The following is an 18,846-nucleotide window of genomic DNA, read 5'->3' as shown; positions in this document are numbered from 1 at the left end:
TCAGCAGCGCACACACGGAGCGAAGTGCTTTTTTTCACACAAGCAAGGGCATGTGTCATTGGCAGTGTATGTCACATGTCCTTGCCCTATAAGACCAAGCCATTTTCCCCGTCGCCACCATTTTCTCACTGCTGCAGCTGCGTGTTAGACGGCACCGCTGTTGCTGTGTGCGCTATACCTTGTTAATTTCAAGCCAATTTTTGCACAAATCTACAGATAGCTTGGGAGTAGGGAATAGTTGTGATTGCAGTCCTTTTAAGGACTAGGTTACAGCATTTCCTACGACTTTTATCAGGGAGGTCTGTGCTCTTAAATAGATAGATTGTGGGAGTAAAGACTAATTGTAATTGCAGTCCTTTTCAGGACTAGGTTACATCAGTTCCTATCAGTTCTTGCCAGGCAGGTCTGTGCCAGTGCTGTGCAAGTTTTTTTCACAGCATTTGGCTGAATCTAGCAAAGCTAATCCTTTTTGGCCTATTGCAGAGTATGTTAGTCAGTGGAGTAGCCTATCTGTGTTGCAAGATATACCACCTGTGTATAGAATACCAATTTTTTTACTGCAGCTAGTGAAGTAAAATCTTTTGGGCATAGCATCATTCTATTAGTCCATCTATACTGACCTCCATCAGGTTGCAAATTGAATATAATTTTTTTCTGCATCTAGCTCTGAAAAAATATTTGGGCTTCTAGCAGTGTGTGGGACTTGTTCTATTAGTCCATCTATACTGACCTCCATCAGGTTGCAAACTGAATATAATTTTTTTCTGCATCTAGCTCTGAAAAAATATTTGGCCTTCTAGCAGTGTGTGGGACTTGTTCTATTAGTCCATCTATAGTGACTTCCATCACGCTGCAAATTCAAAATAATTTTTTGTCTGCATCTAGCTCTGAAAAAATATTTGGCCTTCTAGCAGTGTGTGGGACTTTCTCTATTAGTCCATCTATACTGACCTCCATCAGGTTGCAAATTAAAAATAATTTTTATCTGCATCTACCTCTGAAAAAATATTTGGGCTTCTAGCTGTGTGTGGGACTTGTTCTATTAGTCCATCTATACTGACCTCCATCAGGTTGCAAACTGAATATAATTTTTTTCTGCATCTAGCTCTGAAAAAATATTTGGCCTTCTAGCAGTGTGTGGGACTTTCTCTATTAGTCCATCTATACTGACCTCCATCAGGTTGCAAATTAAAAATAATTTTTATCTGCATCTAGCACTGAAAAAATATTTGGCCTTCTAGCAGTGTGTGGGACTTTCTCTATTAGTCCATCTATACTGACCTCCATCAGGTTGCAAATTAAAAATAATTTTTTGTCTGCATCTAGCTCTGAAAAAATATTTGTCCTAGCAGTGTGTGGGACTTTCTCTATTAGTCCATCTATACTGACCTCCATCAGGTTGCAAATTCAAAATAATTTTTTGTCTGCATCTAGCTCTGAAAAAATATTTGGCCTTCTAGCAGTGTGTGGGACTTTCTCTATTAGTCCATCTATACTGACCTCCATCAGGCTGCAAATTAAAAATAATTTTTATCTGCATCTACCTCTGAAAAAATATTTGGCCTTCTAGCTGTGTGTGGGACTTGTTCTATTAGTCCATCTATACTGACCTCCATCAGGTTGCAAACTGAATATAATTTTTTTCTGCATCTAGCTCTGAAAAAATATTTGGCCTTCTAGCAGTGTGTGGGACTTTCTCTATTAGTCCATCTATACTGACCTCCATCAGGTTGCAAATTAAAAATAATTTTTTGTCTGCATCTAGCTCTGAAAAAATATTTGGCCTTCTAGCAGTGTGTGGGACTTTCTCTATTAGTCCATCTATACTGACCTCCATCAGGTTGCAAACTGAATATATTTTTGTTCTGCATCTACCTCTGAAAAAATATTGGGCTTCTAGCTGTGTGTGGGACTTGTTCTATTAATACATCTATACAGACCTCCATCAGGTTGCAAACTGAATATATTTTTTTTCTGCATCTACCTCTGAAAAAATATTTGGGCTTCTAGCTGTGTGTGGGACTTGTTCTATTAATCCATCTATACAGACCTCCATCAGGTTGCAAACTGAATATAATTTTTTTTCTGCATCTACCTCTGAAAAAATATTTGGGCTTCTAGCTGTGTGTGGGACTTGTTCTATTAGTCCATCTATACTGACCTCCATCAGGTTGCAAACTGAATATAATTTTTTTCTGCATCTAGCTCTGAAAAAATATTTGGCCTTCTAGCAGTGTGTGGGACTTTCTCTATTAGTCCATCTATACTGACCTCCATCAGGTTGCAAATTAAAAATAATTTTTATCTGCATCTAGCTCTGAAAAAATATTTGGGCTTGTAGCTGTGTGTGGGACTTGTTCTATTAGTCCATCTATACTGACCTCCATCAGGTTGCAAACTGAATATAATTTTTTTCTGCATCTAGCTCTGAAAAAATATTTGGCCTTCTAGCAGTGTGTGGGACTTTCTCTATTAGTCCATCTATACTGACCTCCATCAGGTTGCAAATTAAAAATAATTTTTTGTCTGCATCTAGCTCTGAAAAAATATTTGGCCTTCTAGCAGTGTGTGGGACTTTCTCTATTAGTCCATCTATACTGACCTCCATCAGGTTGCAAACTGAATATATTTTTTTTCTGCATCTACCTCTGAAAAAATATTTGGGCTTCTAGCTGTGTGTAGGACTTGTTCTATTAGTCCATCTATACTGACCTCCATCAGGTTGCAAACTGAATACAATTTTTTTCTGCATCTACCTCTGAAAAAATATTTGGGCTTCTAGCTGTGTGTGGGACTTGTTCTATTAGTCCATCTATACTGACCTCCATCAGGTTGCAAATTGAATATAATTTTTTTCTGCATCTAACCCAGCCAATAGTTTTGGCCTAATACCACAGTTTGGCCACTCAGCTCTGCTCGGTTCCCATCCATTGTTTTTTTGTGCAAACAACTCCAGAGTTGTGAATTAGTTAACCACCAAAATGAGTGGAAAAAGGCCTGCTGCTGGTGGAAAGGGGAATAGGCGTGTTGGGAAGGGGAAAAAAGGTTGTGTCCGTGGGGTAGGTGTTAAAGCAACAGTAACATCTGCAGAAGAAAGACCATCTTCCAGCCAAACTAAAATGTCTACTTCTTTTAGCGGACAATGTGATAAGATCCCTTTCTTACGGCCACGCCAATCGCTACAAATTCCAGATGAGGCACAAAAACAGCAGGTGCTTCAACGGATATCAAGTGCTCCTTTAAGTGGGCTCTCCTCCACATCAACTTCAACATCACAAATACTCCAGTCCTCAAAGGTGTCACCCCAATCGCACTTGCTTCCTCACAGCTCCCAAATCTCCAGCTGCCCGTCTGAGTATGAGGTAGAACAGATGGTTGAGTCTGCAGAGCTGTTTACTCATACTATAGCCTGGGAATCAGAGGTCGACTCCAGCGCTTCTGTGAATCCAGACGAGGAAATGATCTGCACTGATGCCCAGAATCTTTATGAGTCGGATCCAGGACCAGACGCAGAAGGTTCTGACCATAATGTAGACCCTCATTCTCAAACTGTAACTCCTGTTGGTGGAGACAATGAGGAAGACGATGATGAGACTCAAATACCTGATTGGAGCGACAACTTTAGTTTTTTGTCAGGGCAGGAACAGGTTGGCTCTGAGGACGACGGGTGTGATAACGCACAGGGTGATGATGATGAGGTTGGAGATCCCACTTACTGTCAACCCACAGTCAGCCAAGAGATGAGGTCAGCAGAGGAGGTGGAGGAAGATGCTAGTGACGACGAGGTCAGGTTGCGCCTTCCTGGACAGAGACGTAGTACTGGAAGCACGTCAACAACTGCATCCTCAAACACAACTCTGCCTCTCACCACAAGTCGTGGTGGCTCTTCAGGTCGCATGGGTGCTAAGCCTTGCATAGCCTGGGCATTTTTTCAGATCGATAAAGATGACCCAACTCGTGTTATCTGTAACATTTGTCAGCAAAAGCTAAGTAGAGGCCAAAAAATACATAGTTTGAGTACTTCATGCATGAACCGGCACATGGACATGAAGCATAAGTTGCAGTGGGAAGCTCAGTGTGCTACAATGCGGCCTAGCCGGCCGGGCCAACCACCGTCTGCCATATCTTGTGCATCCGCGGCCTCTTCATCCTCTGTGACTGGGGGGACAGCAGTCACACCTGTTTTGGGGCGCAGACCTGCCACCTCTTTACCCGCAACAGCCAGCGTGATTGGCAGGTCATCATTTTCTTTGGAGGTGGTAACACCAGCTGGTGTTGAGCGCTGTCCGACATCGATAGCACCACCTTTGGATCAAGGCAACCTAACATGTCCGCCTGCATCTTCCTCACAGACCGGCAGTTTGCCGGGGACACCCTTATCAACCCCGTCTAAGCACAATAGCCAGCCCTCGGTCCCTCAGATGTGGACAAGTAAAAGACCATTTCCTCCTAGCCATGAGAAAGCTAAGAGGTTGAATTTCACCATCTGCAAGCTCTTGGCTACAGAAATGCTGCCTTTCCGCCTGGTGGACACAGAGGATTTTCGAGACCTTATGTCCGTCGCAGTGCCCCAGTACCAGATGCCCAGTCGGCACTACTTCTCAAAGAAAGGTGTGCCTGCGCTCCACCAGCATGTCGCACACAACATCACCGCTTCTTTGAGAAACTCTGTGTGTGACAGGGTGCATTTCACCACAGACACTAGGACGAGTAGGCATGGACAGGAGCGTTACATGTCGCTGACTGGGCACTGGGTAACTATGGTGACAGCAGGACAAGGGGCTGCTGTCCAAGTCTTGCCGTCCCCACGAGTTGTGCGTCAATCCTCTTTATGTCAAAGTTCCTCCACTGCTTCTGCCTCCTCAACCTCCTCTCGGTCTTCCACCTGCACCCAAAGCCTGTCTGGTCATGCCACAAGCTTTCTAACTGCGCAGAAGGGATCCTGCACACCTCCTTACCATGCTGGCAGTAGGGCTCAATGTCATCAGGCGGTTTTTACTTTGAAATGTCTGGGAAATGTGAGTCACACAGCTGAGGAGTTGTGGTCAGCTCTGGAGAACCAATTTCATGAATGGTTGTCTCCACTGGACCTGAAACCAGGGAAGGCCGTGTGCGACAATGCTGCAAACCTGGGTGCGGCCCTTCGCCGGGGCAATGTCACACACGTGCCTTGTATGGCTCACGTGTTGAACCTGGTTGTCCAGCAATTTTTAGCCCACTATCCCAGACTAGATGGCCTTCTGCAGAGGGCACGGTCGCTGTGTGCTCACTTCCGCCGTTCGCATCCCGCAGCTCAGCGACTTACATCTCTACAGAAGTCGTTGGGCCTGCCACTTCACCGGCTAAAATGCGATGTGCCTACCCGGTGGAATTCAGCTCTGCACATGTTGCAGTGACGTGGTAGCACCGACAAGCCCTGGTGCAATACGTTCTGACGTATAGCCTGGGCCAACGAGATCCAGAGGTGGGGCAAATCACGCTGGAGGAGTGGTCTCAGATCAGGGACCTATGCACCCTTCTGCACAGTTTTGAAATGGCGACGAAGATGTTTAGTGCTGACGATGCCATTATCAGCATGACTATTCCGGTGATTTACATGCTGGAGCACATGTTAAACAGAATTCGGAGTCAGGTGGTGGCACAAGAGGAGGTGGAGGAAGTAGAGGAGGAGGAGTTGTATGCGGAAGGGCTAACATCTGCAAGGTCCAGACGGTCGGCAGCACCAAGGCGGCAGGCATGTGAGGGTGGGGGAGATGGTTTTACCAGGGCGCATGGTAGCAGCCAAACTAGTGAGGAAGGTGCAGGAGCCCAGGAAGAAGTGGAGGACGAACTGATGGAAGACTCATCAGATGAGGGAGACCTTGATCACATTTCTGTTGTGCGAGGTTGGGGGGAGAGGACAGAGGAAGGAAGCATGATTGTTACCTCGCCACCAACACAACAGGGACTTGGTGCTCCTGGATGCGCAACACACATGAGTGCCTTCTTGCTGCACTACCTGCAACATGACCCTCGAATTGTGAGAATTAGAAATAATCCTGACTACTGGGTTGCCACACTGTTAGATCCCCAGTACAAAAGTAAATTTGCAGAAATTATTCCTGCCATAGAAAGGGATGCACGCATGCAGGAATATCAGCAGAGACTGTTGCAGAATCTTACATGTGCTTTTCCACAAAACACCAGTGGTGCACGTAGTGAATCTCACAGTTCCAACTTGCCAACCGTGGGACCGTCAAGTGTTCAGCACTCAAACCGTAACAGAACCACAATATCTGCTGGTAACATCAATTTTGCGGAATCATTTCACCACTTTTTTAGCCCATCCTTTGCAAGGCCACAGGAGACAAGAAGTCTGACACATAGTCAACGCCTAGAGACGATGGTACAGGAGTATCTCCAAGTAAATATTGAAGCCATGACTGTGTCACTGGACCCTTGCTCTTTTTGGGCTTCCATTCTGGATAAATGGCCGGAGCTAGCCACTTACGCCTTGGAGATCTTGTCATGCCCCGCAGCCAGCGTTCTGTCTGAACGTGTGTTCAGCGCTGCTGGTGGTGTGCTGACAGATAAGCGCACGCAGCTCTCCACTGATAATGTAGACAGACTCACGTTCATAAAGATGAACAAATCATGGATCCGAAACGACTTTTCTACCCCTGTGTCATCCTGGGGAGAGTAAAAGCTTGATGATTGGTTAAAATCACCCTACCAACCGTTTTAAGCTTTCAAATTACTAATCATGTTTATCTGTATCTTGGCTGGAAAATAATTTGGGCTTTGTAGCAGTGTGCAGCACTGATTCTATTAGGCCACCTATAATAAGCTCCACCAGATTTAAAATTACTAATCATGTTTATCTGTATCTTGACTGGAAAATAATTTGGGCTTTGTAGCAGTGTGCAGCACTGATCCTATTAGGCCATCTATACTAAGCTCCACCAGATTTAAAATTAATAATAATTTTTAGCTGCATCTAGCCCGGAAAATAATTTTGGGGCTCCGAGATGCGCAAGACACATAAGTGCCTTCTTGCTGCACTACCTGCAACATGACCCTCATATTGTCAGAATTCGAAGTAATCATGACTACTGGGTTGCCACACTCTTAGATCCCCCAAACTTTTCGATCAACCTTTTCATTTTAATAAAGACCAAAAAAATGGTCATTATTGAAATTATAAGCATTAGCAGGTTATTAGAAACTGAAATCAAACAGTTTTCAACTCAAAGCTTTATTCTAGGTGATGTTACATTTTCACATAGGACCCCTTGTTCGAAAGGAGCTTCTGAACTCTCTCGTCCATTGAATTTGTCAGGTTTTGGATGGTTTCTGCTTCAATTGTTTTGCATGAGGACAGAATACCCTCCCAGAGCTGTTGCTTAGATGTGAACTGCCTCCCGCCATCATAGACACTCCTTTTGATGATGCTCCAGAGGTTCTGAATGGGGTAGAGGTCAGGGGAGCATGGGGGTCACACCATAAGTTTGTCCCCTTTTATGCCCATATCAGCCAGAGATGCAGATGTTTTATGTGCAGCATGAGATGGTGCATTATCATGCAAAAAAATGATCTTGCTGTGAAATACACGGTTCTTCTTCTTGAACCATGGCAGGAAGTGCTGTTTGAGAAAATCCACATACATTATGGAGTTCATCTTTAGCGCCTTCAGGGATCCTAAAGGGGCCGACAATCTCTCTCCCCATGATTCCAGCCCAAAACATTACTCCACCTCCTCCTTGTTGGCGCTGTAGCCGTGTTTGCGTGGGGTGTCCATCAACCAGCCATCCTCCACTCCATCCATCTGGACCATCGAGCGCTGCACGGCACTCATCCGTGAACAAAACAGTTTTGAAATCAGTCTTCATGTAATGTTTGGCCCACTGGAGCCGTTTCTGCTTGTGTGAAGTGGATAGAGGAGGTCGACAGGATGGCGTATGCACAGCTGCAAACCTCTGAAGGACCCTGCATCTTGTTGTTCGGGGGACGTTGGAGGCACCAGCAGCTTCAAAAACTTGTCTGCTGCTATGACAAGGCTTTTTTGCCGCTGCTCTTTTAACCTGACGTAATTGCCTGTAGGAAAGAGTCCTCAATTTGCCCTTATCAGCACGCACACGTGTGTACTGTGAATCAGCTACATACTTCTTGATTGCCAAGACACTTCATCCTGATCATCGCACAATGTTGATTGTAGTCATGCCTTGACCTAAACACTCCACAATTTGTTGCTTCTCAGCAGCCGACACATCCTTTTTCTTTCCCATTTTGGCAGAAAATGTAGGCTGCTTAATAATGTGAGAGCCTTCTTAAGTAGTCTTGCCTTTCATTGGACACACCTGCCAAACTAATTAGCACAGGTGTCTGCAATTGCTTACACTGATATAAAGAGCCCTGACACACATCACCATCAATGAGTTTAACTGACAAACAAACAAATTCTTCCCTTATCACTCCTAAACACTTTTTGCATAATAATTTGGAACACAGTGTACATGTGCTTTTCCACAAAACACCAGTGGTTCACGAAGTGAATCTTACAGTTCTAACTTGCCAACCGTGGTCTGTATGGAGTTGTTCAATAAAGGGCCCAAAATTAAGATAACATAGATGGGAGAGGTCTCTATGAATAGGAATTCCTAAGTATTTGATACCCTGTGAGGGCCAGGCAAAGGGAAAGTTGGACTGGATGGAATCCTATATGGATTTGGGGAGGGAGACATCGAGGGCCTCAGACTTTGCTGCATTGATTTTAAAATTTGACCATGTAACAAAGTGATCTATTTCAGCCATAACAGCATGGATGGATATATGTGATTGAGTGATATATACTAGGACATCATCAGCAAATAGAGAGCACTTGTACTCGGTGCCTCCCACCTCAATCCACCTAATATTGGGGTTATGGCGAATTGATGAGAGCAGGTGCTCCGTCACTAGGATGTATAAGAGAGGGGACAGAGGACATCCCTGCCTTGTCCCATTGGTGATTGTGAAAGGTGATGAAAATGTTCTGATGCACCCCCTGGGCCTTGGGACACCCGGAGCCGGACCCTTTTTGGTGGATGCTGGTGGTTGTAGTCTTCGTGGCGGCGACCCGGTTCCGTGGCTCAGGGTGGTCAAACCAGTGGCGGAACTATTTATGTGGTTTTGATGTTTAAATGTCCGACTACGCCACCCGTGGATTGCGGTCAGAGTGAACAGCCGCTGCAGGGCAGACCGCTGAGGCTGGTGTTGTGGGTGCAGCAGAGCGTAGCATAACTCCCCACGGGAGGAGTATAGCCTCAGGGCAGTGTATGCGGAGGATGGGGGTGATGGTGCTGGGCAGCAGCAGTAACGACACGGAGTCAGTGATGCAGTCCAGGGCCTTTACTCACAGTTCTTATTATCCAGACCACATCTGCAGGTAACGGCTGCCCACGTCGTACTGTGCTCACCAGGTGAGGGGCTCAGACAACTCCCAGATAACTTTGGAGCGCTTCACAGGACCCCCTTTGTGTGTCCTTTGTCTGGCCTTTCTTACCAACCCTTCTGTCCGGCTGCCTCGGGCCTCCTCTTGGTAAACTTGGCGCCAGTTTCCCTGACCCTATGTGGTGCCTTCCTAGCGGGTGTAGCGAGGGGCTGCGCCACATAAAATGTCCCAGCCTCCGGTTTCTAGCTGAGGGTCGTTTCCTGCCTCCACTAGTTTCGGGGACCGGTCTCCCCCTTTGGCCTGACCCCTCCACGCAGGTGGATTCGGGCGTGCGGTGGCGACTCGCCCGTCCGCACCCCTGGGATCCCTTCATTCCTCGTTCCTGGAGCCTTCTCCGCTCCTCTTCCTTCCTTCTCCCTCTTCCAGGCCTGGGCCTCTGTTACTAGGCCCGCCTCCGGAGCAGAGCTCATGCAGAGCCCCTGCTCCCTGCCACTTCTGCTCAGACTTCTCTGCACTGAACTAAGATGGTGCCCACCTTTTATACTCCCTTCTCAATGCACCCAGGAACTGCTTCCTCCCTGCTCCTGCACTACAGGGTTCCCCTTCCTCAGTGTTCCCTCCCCCCACTCCAGCCAGGGACAGGGACTGTCGTGCCCATCTCAGAGGCATATTGGTCGCCCTGCCCCACAGCAATGTGGTGTAATGCATGCAGGTGTCGGGTCCTGATCCACACTCCATCCTTACCTGAGAGTGAGATATCACACCTCTGGGTGAGGTGCAATACCTCTGTAGCAACCGAGCCCTCAGGGTGCTACAGTTCCATTTATCTTCAGCCTAGGTGACGTATTGTGATACAGGGCTGTGATTTTGGCTATAAAAGGGTCCCCTAGACCCCTACCCCAAGCTTTTTAAGAGAATCATATATGGCGTGCCAGGAGACTCTATGGAATGCTTTCTCAGCATCCAACGAGAGTATCTAATTACAAATTTTTAACTGCATCTAGCCCAGGAAATACTTTGTGCTTAGTAGCAGTGTCTGCTAGTCAGCGGATTATCCCGGCTGTTAAGCAAGCTACACCACCTGTAGTTTGGACACTTAATTTTTTCAAAGGAAATGCTTCGGGACCACGGGATACTCAGTGAAGAGCATCAGGAGGCACCCCAAGGCATAGGGGCTGGGACTGGCAGTAGGCTGCCTTGCGGTGGACAGCCGAGCTCGATCCTTATAAAAGCTTTTTAACTGCAGCAGCTTTAGTGGACGCTACTGGAGCTGGAATTACGCGGCTGCTGGCATGAGACTTGCCCTCCAATAGATCCTTGTAAATGGATTTAAAGTGTATTCATTCAAATTAGAGAGACAATTTAAATTAAAAAGCTTAGAGCTGCTCCACCACAGGGGGGCTCGCTCGACCCACCAGCGGACAGGCACCAGTATTGGGAGAGGGGGGCTGGCCGTCAGGGTTCACCGCGGCTCTGGCACAAACCCGGCGACACGGAGGTGGCACGGGCAGGAGCGGACTGAACGTGTCGGCTTCTCACTTTTTGGATTTTAGAAGGGCATGACATGCCTATATCTGTGTCTCCCCCTCCTTTTACTCCTCCACCTCTTTGCTTTTCGCATGACTATATGTACTTGTCACTTTTCCATGTGTTAGTTGTGTCTTCTGAGCAGTTTGTCAGCTTTTGGACACCTTTGAAGGTGTTTTCTATGTGTTTCTATGTGTTTTTGTTTGCCTGCCATTGGTTTTAACGGTGTTCGAAGGTGTTCGACGAACAGTTCGACGAACAGTTCGGCGAACACACGGGTGTTCGACGAACCGAACCGAACTCGAACACTACGGGGGTGGCTCAACCCTAGTTGGGACCATCAGTTGTGTTGTGCAGAAGTCTGGTGGATACACAACTGATAGTCCTACTGAATAGACTATTAGAATTTGTATTATGGAAAGAAAAAAGCAGCTAAATAAAGGAAAACGAGTGGCCATCATTACTTTAAGAAATGAAGGTCAGTCAGTCCGAAAAATTGGGAAAACTTTGAAAGTGTCCCCAAGTACAGTTGCAAAAACCATCAAGCGCTACAAAGAAACTGACTCACTTGAGAACCCCCCCAGGAAAGGAAGACCAAGAGTCACCTCTGCTTCTGAGGATACATTTATCCGAGTCACCAGCCTCAGAAATCGTAGGTTAACAGCAGCTCAGATTAGAGACCACACAGAGTTCTAGCAGCAGACACATCTCTACAACAACTGTTAAGAGGAGACTTTGTGCAGCAGGCCTTCATGGTAAAATAGCTGCTAGGAAACCACTGCTAAGGACAGGCAACAAGCAGAAGAGACTTGTTTGGGCTAAAGAACACAAGGAATGGACATTAGACCAGTGGAAATCTGTGCTTTGGTCTGATGAGTCCAAATTTGAGATCTTTGGTTCCAACCACCGTGTTTTTGTGCGACGCAGAAAAGGTGAACGGATGGACTCTACATGCCTGGTTTCCACCGTGAAGCATGAAGGAGGAGGTGTGATGGTGTGGGGGTGCTGTGCTGGTGACACTTTTGGGGATTTTTTCAAAATTGAAGGCATACTGAACCAGCATGGCTACCACAGCATCTTGCAGCGGCATGCTATTCCATCCGGTTTGCGTTTAGTTGGACCATCATTTATTTTTCAACAGGACAATGACCCCAAACACACCTCCAGGCTGTGTAAGGGCTATTTGACCAAGAAGGAGAGTGATGGGGTGCTACGCCAGATGACCTGGCCTCCACAGTCACCAGACCTGAACCCAATCGAGATGGTTTGGGGTGAGCTGGACCGCAGAGTGAAGGCAAAAGGGCCAACAAGTGCTAAGCATCTGTGAGAACTCCTTCAAGATTGTTGGAAGACCATTTCCGGTGACTACCTCTTGAAACTCATCAAGAGAATGCCAAGAGTGTGCAAAGCAGTCATCAAAGCAAAAGGTGGCTACTTTGAAGAACCTAGAATATAAGACATATTTTCAGTTGTTTCACACTTTTTTGTTAAGTATATAATTCCACATGTGTTAATTCATAGTTTTGATGCCTTCAGTGTGAATGTACAATTTTTATAGTTATGAAAATACAGAAAAATCTTTAAATGAGAAGGTGTGTCCAAACTTTTGGTCTGTACTGTATGTCACACAAAATAGTTAATAAATAACATTTCCCACATGTCTACTTTACATCAGCACAATTTTGGAACCAAAATTTTTTTTATTGGGGAGCTATAAGGGTTAAAAGTTGAACAGCGATTTCTCATTTTTCCAACAAAATTTACAAAACCATTTTTTTAGGGACCACATCATATTTAAAGTCACTTTGAGGGGTCTTTATGACAAAAAATACTCTAAAGTGACACCATTCTAAAAACTGCACCCCTCAAGGTGCTCAAAACCACATTCAAGAACTTTATTAACCCTTCAGGTGCTTCACAGGAATTTTTGGAATGTGGAAGAAAAAAATTAACATTTCAATTTTTTTCACACAAATGTTACTTTAGACCCTTTTTTTTTTATTTTTGCAGGGGTAACAGGAAAAAGTGGATCCCAAAATTTGTTGTGCAATTTCCCCTGGGCACGCAGATACCCCATATGTGGGGGAAAACCACTGTTTGGGCGCATGGCAGGGTTCGGAAAGGAATGAGCGCCATTTGACTTTTTAAATGTAAAATTTGCTTGAATAATTAGCGGACGCCATGTTGCATTTGGGGAGCCCCTGATGTGCCTAAACAGTGGAAACCCCCCACAAGTGACATCATTTTGGAAACTAGACCCCTCAGGGAACTTATCTAGATGTGTGGTGAGCACCTTGAACCCCCAGGTGCTTCACAGAAGTTTATAACATTGAGCCATAAAAATAAAATTTTCACATTTTTCCCACAAAAATGTTTTTCAGCCCCCATTTTTGCATTTTGATAAGGATAACAGAAGAAATTGCACTATGCAGTTTGTTGTGCAATTTCTCCTGAGTTAGCAGATACCCCATATGTGGGGGAAAACCCCTGTTTGGGCGCGCGGCAGGGTTCGGAAGGGAAGGAGCGCCATTTGACTTTTTGAATGTAAAATTTGCTTGAATAATTAGCGGACGTCATGTTGCATCTGGGGAGCCCCTGATGTGCCTAAACAGTGGAAACCCCCCACAAGTAACACCATTTTGGAAACTAGACCCCTCAGGGAACTTATCTAGATGTGTGGTGAGCACCTTGAACCCCAAAGTCCTTTACAGAAGTTTATAACATGGAGCGGTGAAAATAAAAAAAATCTAACTTTTTCCACAAAAATAATGTTTTAGCCCCAATTTTTTTATTTTCACAAGGGTAAGAGGAGAAAATGGACCCCAAAAACTTTTGTGCAATTTCTCCTGAGTACACCAATACCTAATATGTGGGGAAAATACAGTGTTTGGGCGCACGGCAGAGTTCAGAAGGGAAGGAACACTGTGTGACTTTTTGAACACAAAATCGGCTGGAATTGAGAGCGGATGCTATGTCGCGTTTGGAGAGCCCCTGATGTGCCTAAATAGTGGAAACCCCCCACAAGTGACCCCATTTTGGAAACTACACCCCTCAAGGATTTTATCAAGGGGTATAGTTAACATTTTGAACCCAGAGATACGACACAGAATTTGATAACATTAGGTCATATTTTCATATTGAATAAGTTGTCATTAGTCTTGAGCGCAAGTGCTCACTACTTGAGTTTGCATCGGGTACTCAGGTATGCACCATGTATCACGGATGGTCAAGTGAAATGCTCGAGTCCCCGCCCGCATGTTTCACGGTTATTAGACACCCCGAAAAAAACATGCGGGAATCGCTCGTGCATGGCAGGCAATCCCCGCAAGGTTTTTTTGGCCGCGAAGCATATGGGGCGGAGACTCGAGCACCTGCGATGCTCAATGCATACCTGAGCACCCGATGCAAACTCAAGTAGCGAGCACTTGCGTTCAACACTAGTTGCTATATCGTCATCTTTTTTTTTTTTTTTTACTTTTGAAAAAAAAAACAACCCTAACCCCAACCCTAACCCCAACCCTAGCCCAACCCTAACCCCAACCCTAACATTAGCACAACCCTAACCCCAACCCCAGCCCTAGCGTTTATTTTGTACACCGTTCCTAGTGCGGTATAAGTGATTAGACGACCTTATTCTTCGGGTCGGTGCGACTACAGAGATTCCAGAATCATATCGAGTTTTTATGATTGACAGCTGTCACACACTAAAAGACACATATTTTGTAAAATCTAGTTTTTGCATCTCCATATTTTGAGAGCTATAATTTTTCCATATTTTGGCCGACAGTCATGTGACAGCTTGTTTTTTGTGCCATTTTCAGGCATGTAACATTTTTTGATCGCTTTCTATTCCAGCTTTTGGGAGGCAGAATAAACAAAAACCAACAATTCAGGAATTGTTTTTTTTTTAATTTTCTATTCTACTCCGTGTGTGGTAAAATTGATAAGGTAGCTTTATTCTTTGGGTCAGTACGTTTACAGCGGTACCACATTTATATAGTTTTTCTATGTTTTGGCGCTTTTACACAATAAAATCTATTTTATAGAAAAAATAATTTTTTTGCATCACTTTATTCTGAGAGCTATAACGTTTTGATTTTTCGGATGATGGAGCTGTATGGCGGCTTGTTTTTTGTGGGACAAGATGATATTTTCAGCGGTACCATTTTTATTTATATTCGTCTTTTTGATTCCGTGTTATTCCATTTTTTGTTTGGCGGTATGATGATAAAACATCGTTTTTTGCTTTGTTTTTTATTTTTATTTTTTACCGTGTTTACTGAAGGGGTTAACTAGTGGGACAATTTTATAGGTCAAGTCGTTTTGGACGCGGCGATACTAAATATGTGTACTTTTATTCTTTGTTTTTTTTTTCCTAATAATATTTATTGATGGGTACATTATATTTTTATTTTTGATGAATTATTATTATTATTTTTTTTTAAATATTTTTACAATTTTTTTTTTTTTTTTTTTTACTTTCTGACAGTTTTTTTATTTGTTTACTTTGTCCCACTATGGGACTTTCACTTTTTTTATTCTGATCGCCTGCATAGCATAGGGATGGAGCACCATCCCTATGCCATGCAGGCTGTCAGCGCTGCACAGGGAGAAGATAGTTTGGTCATGTACTGCGCATGACCAAAAAATCTTCCTGCTGTCTGGTGACCCGGATGTTGTCATCGATCGCAGCATTACGGGGGTTAATGTGCCGGGAGCGGTGCAGGACCGCTCCCTGCACATAGTACTGGGTGTCAGCTGTGACAATCAGCTGACACCCGGCGGCGATCGCGCCCGCACAGCCTGTGTGCGCGCGCGATCGCCATGACGTACTAATACGGGTCAGGCTCTTAAAGCCCAGGGCACTGACGCGTATTAATACGTCATGGGCTTTAAAGGGGTTAAAGCTGATCTGTAACCAGATTTCACAATAGAAACTACATACACTATAAAACAGAACTTTTAGTGCTGATGAGACTTATGTAAGTCTCCCATCACAGGAAGGTGAACAGGTGAATAAATATAATTTAATTTATGCGACCTTGCCCCCCGAGGAGGCGCTATGATGACGTCAGAGAGAATTGAGTATCCGAAGCTGGGACAAAGCCCTGACGTGCCAGGACAGTCCTGCTGAATCCGGGACGGTTGGGAGCTATGGGTCTATGACATCATGTGATTGAAAACTGACAAGCTGAATCCTTCTAAGCTTTATGTAGAAACAGGAAGTCTCCTTTTCCTGCTTGAGTCATGAGTCACTGCAAAACTCCATGGCAGGGGGGTAGGAGGGAGCAGCTGAAGAGGGGAATGATAAATTCAGGGAAAAGAGACTTCCTGTTTCTATATAGAGAAGAGAAAAGAGAAGAATTAGCTGAGTAGAAGGGCAACATGAACAATTGTAAGAACACAGTGACATATAATATGATGATTACAATATATTAAGAGGATATAAACTTTGATTGGAAGAGTGCTTCTTTAATCTGCTATCAGCAAAGTACTGCCAATTTTCTGTTACTTCTACTAACTAGTGATGAGCGAGCATGCTCGCCACTGCTCGGTACTCGCCCGAGCATCTCAGTACTCGAGATCCTCGGAGCTCTCCGAGTACTTGCGCGATGCTCGGGCGGGAGCTCGGGTCCCCGTCCTGCATGTTTGGCGCTATTTAGAGCACCAATCATGCAGGGATTGTCTGCCACTCACTGTAATATCACAGCCATGGTGGTTGTGGCATTACAGTGATTGCCCAAATCGATGGGAACAGTGCTCACAGTGAAACATGAAAAGCCGGCAATTCATCAGCGGCATACACCGCTACCCGACAATTTAGAACAGAAAGAATAGAGCATCACACATAGATTAGATAGATAGAAACATGTCAGTCACATATATAATAAGTACAGTGACAGTGTTGGTTACTGTACTTGTTATTTAGTGTTAAAATAAAGGATTTATTAAAAAAAAAATAATAGTGTTTTCATGCACCCGTCTCTTTAAAAAAGCCGGCCGGCAATTCTTCAGCGGCATATATCGGTACCCGACAATTTAGAACAGAAAGAATAGAGCATCACACATAGATTAGATAGATAGAAACAAGTCTGTCACATATATAATAAGTAGAGTGACAGTGTTGGTTACTGTACTTGTCATTTAGTGTTAAAATAAAGGATTTATTTAAAAAAAAATGGCGTAGGGTTCCCTGTAATTTTAGTCTCTAGCGGAGGTTAAGCAGATGGCTGGGGCAGATGTTAGAAACCTGGGAAGGGGGTAATACCCACGGAGCTTCCCAGGCTACTAATATCAGCCCCAGCTGAATACCTAGCCTTTACTAGCTATTAAAATGGGGGACCCCCCAAAAAATGACGTGGGGTCCCCCCTATTTTAATAGCTAGCAAAGGCTAGGCAGACAGCTAGGAGCTGATATTAATAGCCCAGGAAGGATGCCATGAATATTGGCCCCCTCCCAGGCTAGAAACACCAGCCGTCAGCCGCCCCAGAAATGGCACATCCATAGGATGCGCTAATTCTGGCACTTAGCCTCGCTCTTCCCACTGCCCTGTAGCGGTGGCAGTGGGGTAATAGGGTTGGGGTTGATGTCAGCTTATAATGCCAGCTGACATCAAGCCCAGGTTAGTAATGGAGAGGCGTCTACAAGACACCCCCATTACTAACCCCATAGTCAAAGTTAAAAAAAAACACAAACACCCAGAATAAAGTCCTTTAATTGAAATAAACACACAATTCTTCAACAAGCTCCATTTTGTCCACGACCTCTTTACCTCTCGCCATCTCTCCTTCCTGGCCATCACAGAGACATGGCTAACACCCTCTGACACTGCCTCCCCTGCTGCTCTGTGTTACGGTGGCCTCCACTTCACCCACACTCCTCGCCCTGGAAACAGACATGGTGGAGGAGTGGGTCTTCTCCTCTCTAACAACTGCATCTTTAGCCCTACTCCTCCTCTTCCCTCCCTTATTCTCCCTTCTTTTGAAGTCCACTCTGTCCGCATTTACTCTCCCTCCAACCTCCAAGTGGCTGTCATATACCGACCCCCGGGCCCGATCACTGCCTTTATCGACCAACTCTCCACCTGGCTTCTTCACTTTCTCTCGGCTGACATTCCCACAATCATCATGGGCGATTTCAACATCCCCACTGACACTCGCCAGTCAGCAGCATCAAAACTCTTGTCACTTACTTCATCCTTTGGACTTACTCAGTGGTCCTCCTCAGCCACCCACACAGACGGACACACACTAGACCTCATCTTCACCCGACTCTGCTCCCTATCTCACCTCACAACCTCCCCCCTACCCATATCTGACCACCACCTACTCACATTCTCATCCCTGTCCTCCTCACCTGTCACCCATGTCCAGCAACTAGCACACCCCCGCAGAAACCTTGCACATCTAGACACTCACACACTCTCTGACTCTGTTCTACCACTGACATCCATATCCTCACTCCATGACACAGACAGCGCCACTGCTTTCTACAATGCCACTCTCGCATCAGCTATTGACTCGGTCGCCCCTCTTCTGCATGGCAGAGCGCGACGAGTCAACAGGCAACCTTGGCACAGCAACCTCACTAAACAGCTTCGACAAGCGTCCAGGGTTGCGGAGCGGCGTTGGAAGAAAACACATACTCAAGATGACTTCACTGCATTCAAACAAGCAACGCTCGCATTCAAATCAGCACTCACCTCAGCTAAACAGGCCTACTTCACAACCCTCATATCTTCCCTATCCTATAACCCCAAACAACTATTCAACACTTTCAACTCTCTCCTCTGCCCTCCACTGCCCCCTCCAACCTCCATCATCTCCGCTGAGGAGTTTGCAACACACTTCAAAAACAAGATTGACCAAACACGGCAAGTCTTTACCATCCGACCACCACAACCCCTCTG

This window comes from Phyllobates terribilis, unplaced genomic scaffold (assembly GCF_046119375.1).
Source record: "Phyllobates terribilis strain yellow unplaced genomic scaffold, ASM4611937v1 Scaffold_2__4_contigs__length_985480577, whole genome shotgun sequence".
Lineage (NCBI taxonomy): Eukaryota > Metazoa > Chordata > Amphibia > Anura > Dendrobatidae > Phyllobates > Phyllobates terribilis.
This window is presented reverse-complemented; position numbering follows the sequence as displayed.